Here is a 5012-nt window from a genome sequence, read left to right as displayed (position 1 = left end):
CATTCCATTTGTGTGCTCCTCCCTGCCCTTTTTGGAGACAATTTTCAGTGATGTGCTTTTCATATTCTTATCAGCCCATCTGTAATCTCATGCTCAGCTTTTTCTAAATGTGGTAGGGGAGGGAAAATATCAGGGGCATTCGAATCAGAAGTAAGTCATATTAAAGGAAAATACTGAGTTATTCAAGAAAAGATTCTAAAAAGATGACTTTAATAAAAATCTCTTAATTTTTTTTTAACTTCATGAAGGTATTTTTAAAGTAAGTTTTTAAACTCACTTTATTGCAAAAAAGCTTTTAAAATACATTTTATTGTTTACATTGAAAAATATTAAGGCTTGTTTCATTGCAGGAGTTTACCCAAAAGCCAGAGAGCGACATTTACAACCAGCTTCCATGATTTTATTACTTCCAATGGCTTCTTGTCGCAGAGAAAAAGCCAGATACCTTACTATATTTTACAAGGTTCTCCGTGGTCTAACCTTCTATTGCCTTTCTGATATCATTTCCTGTTACCATCCCTCCCAGTCTGTCCTAGTCATACTGACTGCCCTAACTGGAACATTCTCCCTCCATAGCCTCATGCCTTGCCTCTCCACTTTCTCAGCAAGGCCTTTAAGTGTGGGCACCCCATCCCCCATATCAGTTCCCTACTTTTTCTCCAGAGAACTCATTACCCTGTACTATGCTAGGTATTTTGCTCATTTCTTTACTGCCTATCTCCTTACTTATAAAAGGGACGCTTCAGGAGAGAAGGAATTTTTATCTTTTTATAGAAAGCTGTATTTTCAGCATCTAGAATATTGCATAGCACATAGTACATACTCAATGAATATTAAATGAATGAATGTATATGCAAATGAAGTTAAGAAAAATATAAACATGATAAGAGACATTTTCTTCTTTTGCATTAAAATCAATAACTGCCTGATCTTAATAACCGGGTGAATCCGCACTAGTCTTTGGCTGGTGACTCCATATAATCCTTAATACCTAGTCTGTGACATTCTTCCTGACAAGCCTCTGCTCTAAGATTGAATTACTCATTTCATTCGTGATCCCATAGTACATGTATATGCTTTGGTTTCTGCACTTACCATGTCACAATAGTATAATAATTATAATAGTTGGCAATTATCATTATTAGTAGTGGTAGTATTCATTTCCATGTGAGGCCTTCTAGAATAGAAGCTGCCTTATTTACCTGTATAGTCTCTAAACCTAGTGCAAATGCTGACAAATATAACATGATTAATAATTTTTTGGCAAATGAGATCATTAAATGAATTCATGAATTGATTTAAAAAGGGGATAAAACCTTGTTCGTGCAAAGTTCCTATGCATACTAAACAATTTCTTAAGAAGGACTACTACACTAGTTACTTCCTCTTCAGACTTGGAAAGACCAATTTCCTGGACCACCCACTGTACTGGTTTATTACATCCTGTTATCAGTAGGAAATGTGCAAGAATAGGTTTTCCAGTAGCAGGGTTGGCTTGTGAGTCGTAACTGGTAAGTTCAGCTATTTAGAATGTAGTTAGAGGAATCCAAGTTCATGCACTTTGTTTTAATGTAGGCCAGTTCTCTTAATTCTGTAGTCTGATCATAGATTGCATCCCTAATTCTAACCAGGTAACCTGTCAGTGTGAGCCAATTGTTACAAGAGTCTTTCACATATGAGCCTTAGAGAGTTTGTAGCCTGCAGATAAAATTATCTGTCCCATTGATGGCCTGTCAGAGTTTCATTGTGGACCAGGACATCAAACCCTCCATATTAGGCCTCCTAGCTCCTTTGAAACCTGATATGGTTTGGATGAGTGTCACCCAAAGGTCCATATCTAAAGGCTTGGTCCCCAGGGTGGAAGTATGGGAAGGTTCTGTGGACCTTTATTAAGTGGGGCCTTAGTGGAAGGGCATTAGGTCATTGGGAATGTGACCTTGAAGGGGCTGTGGGGCTATGCCATAATTCTCTTTCTGCTTCATGGCTCATGATATGAGAACATACTCTAATATATGCTCCCACCATGATGTGCCATCTTCACCAGAAGCCAAACCCATGCAGCCACCCCATTTTGGACTTGAACCTTCACAACCTTGAGCAAAAGTAAACTTCTTTTGGCTTTATAAGTATCCTGTGCCAGATATTCTGTTATAGTGATGCAAAGATGACTGTTATAGAGCCCACCTCAGCATAGAGGACTGCTATACTCAAGTGCTTCCACTGCTCTGAAATGAAATGCTGTGTCACCCATGGACATGGTGCACCTCCTGGCTACAAAGCAGTTTCTTTTTTTATTTTTTATTTTTGGTGCTAGGGATTGAACCCAGAGATGCTCAACCACTGAACCATATCCCCAGCCCTTTTTATTTTGGATTTATTGCTTTTATATTTTGAGACAGGGTCTCTCTAAATTGCCTAGGGTCTCACTAAATTTCTGAGGCTGGGTTTGAACTTGAGATCCTCCTGCCTTGGCCTCCTGAACCACTGGGATTACAGGCATACACAGCCATGCCCAGTTACAAAGCAGTTTATTTTGAACAAACCCATTAATGGCCTCTCTCATCCAACTGACCTGCCTTGCAAATGATGAAATCTTCAAGATGGCAGACGTGTTGCTACTGCTGTAGAATCTGTCACAGATAGGAAGTATAATCTCCCAAAGTAGAATTTGGCTGGAAAAGGTAGGTAAGTCACAAAGTTTTGAATAGCCTTAAATGATCATGTCCAAGGGACTAGTCTATCCCTAGCAGGAGACCATATACCTACCCCTTACTGAGAGGAAAATGAACCCAGCACCAACTCCAACTGGCAAGGGCTACAAAACAGATTGAGTCTGAAAATGAAAATCGCTCCCTTAAAGTAAAACACTCTGTGATGCCAGTAGCAAACTATTCCTAATGATCTTTAGACTAACCAGCAGTAACATGAATTAATAAAGTGCTGGAGTATCTTGCCAGCTCTTAGCATGGCCGCCTTGTGATGCTTAAGGTCAGTGAAGCTTTGTCAGACCACAGCAGTTAGGAAATCAGAAAGACATGATCTCTCAGAGGCAAGTGAAGCAGATCCAGTTCCCTGTGGTATCAATGTAAAGGAGGTACACAGAGGAACCCACTAGAATACAGGGGTCATGAAGATTAATGAGAGTCAAGTTCACTTAGAACTGCATCAAAATAGATAGGGTTTGTTTCAAATCATGTCTTCTAAAGTCAGCTGAATGAATAATGAGTGAAACCTGTAAACATGACAGGCCTAACCCAAGAGGGAATGGACTACCCAGTAACAATACATACTAATTAAATTCAACTTGGTGAGATTTAGTTCCCATGTGACTTAATTCATATTGTCTTGTTATTGATTTGTGGTCAGAGTTAAGCAAAGCTCTCTTTACAGCTAGCACATTTTGAAGTGCCACCCACAAATAGAAAATCATGCAAATGTGATGTCTTCTAAAGTGCTTCGGTTCCACAGTGGAATTCTCTATGGCCATTAAAGATGACAAGAATGTGGACTTTGTTGATCTATGGAAATGTGTATACACAATAATGTTAAGTGAAACAGTGTGTACACTTTGATTACAGCCCTGCAGGAACCCAGTCTGTACATCAGCCAAGATCATAAGTGAACACGGAGTGACACAAATAGAATTGAATGCACATTAGGTTCTGAGGCTTTACTTTTTTTCCTCAAAGAGTTGTTTAAGCTCACAATAAAAATAAATGAAAGGGGGACTAAACATTGCAGCGGTTCCAAATCTGTGGAGTAGTGAAGCACGTACTGAAATCTGAGTCCATCAACTCCAGAAAGGGAGCAAACAGTGGAAGGATGACATGGTGACACAGCAAACAAAAGGACCTGCCTGGAAACACAATACTGAGCCAGTGATCAGCCAAAGCAGAATTTTAATGATACTGTAGATTAGCTGGGTGCTTTCAAGCACTGTGCATTCTATTTGAACAGTCCTCCCTTCCCTCGAATCAAGGGTGACTTTTTGCTTTTCATATGCCTGTACTTCAGATCACGTGTGCAGAGATCAGTTTTTCAAATGGACCTGAGAGGTCTTGGAATTGTTAGAGAAGTGTTAAGACCAAATCCCAAGTCCTTGTCTTTGTCTCTGCAGAGGGGAATGGAGGGCTTCCCAGACCTAGGACACTAGAGAGACCTGGAGGGCTGGAAACTGCAGAAATAATGCAAATGCTGCCTACCTAGAATGCCTCACAAGCAGACAGGCAATGCCACCCAAGCCATGGCCCCACTCCTCATGCTGTAGGCATATCCTCTCACCAAGTAGCATGGGCAGAAAGATGGCTGGAAATTTGTGGGAGGCGGGCAGAACTTGCTTATCCACTTGGCTATTGCATCCTACCTATTGGCCTTTTCTTGTTCTCCAATTTTATCAAAAGAGGAAAGGACAAGCCAGGCACAGTGGTGTAGCCAGGCATGGTGATGCACACCTGTAATCCTAGTGGCTTGGGAGGCTGAGGCAGGAAGATCATGAGTTCAAAGCCAGCCTCAGCAACAGTGAGGCCCTAAGCAACTCAGTGAGACCCTGTCTCTAAATAAAACACAAAATAGGGCTGGGGATGTGGCTCAGTGGTTGAGTGCCCCTGAGTTCAAGGCCCAGTATTCTCCCCCCAAAAAAAGGAAATGAAAAAAAGGGCTGACAGGAAATGTAGCTCCCATGCCTGCATTGCAGCTGGCCTTCCCCCACTTTCTCAGGAATGACAAGCAGCTGAGGGAACCCTACACTATTTGTTCAAGTGGGGGTAGTAATAAGTAAGGTCTGTGTGGTCTCTCTGGGACAGGACTTGACAGATTCTTCCAGGATTTTATCTGAAGGTTGGGTTTTGCAGGTTAAATGGAGAGTGTAGGGTGGTGTGGGAGAATTCATGTCAAATCCGCAGGCCCTTTCCTTTCTTCATAGCTTAGATCATCTGTGCCATTATTTTCTTCCCATGCTTCCTAATACTCCATGGTTACTGTGCTCTGCTTTAGTGAGAACCAGTAAAGTAAAA

Source organism: Ictidomys tridecemlineatus, chromosome X (genome assembly GCF_052094955.1).
Source record: "Ictidomys tridecemlineatus isolate mIctTri1 chromosome X, mIctTri1.hap1, whole genome shotgun sequence".
Classification (NCBI taxonomy): domain Eukaryota; kingdom Metazoa; phylum Chordata; class Mammalia; order Rodentia; family Sciuridae; genus Ictidomys; species Ictidomys tridecemlineatus.
The sequence above is the reverse complement of the archived record's forward strand: the minus strand, read 5'-3'. Positions refer to the sequence as shown.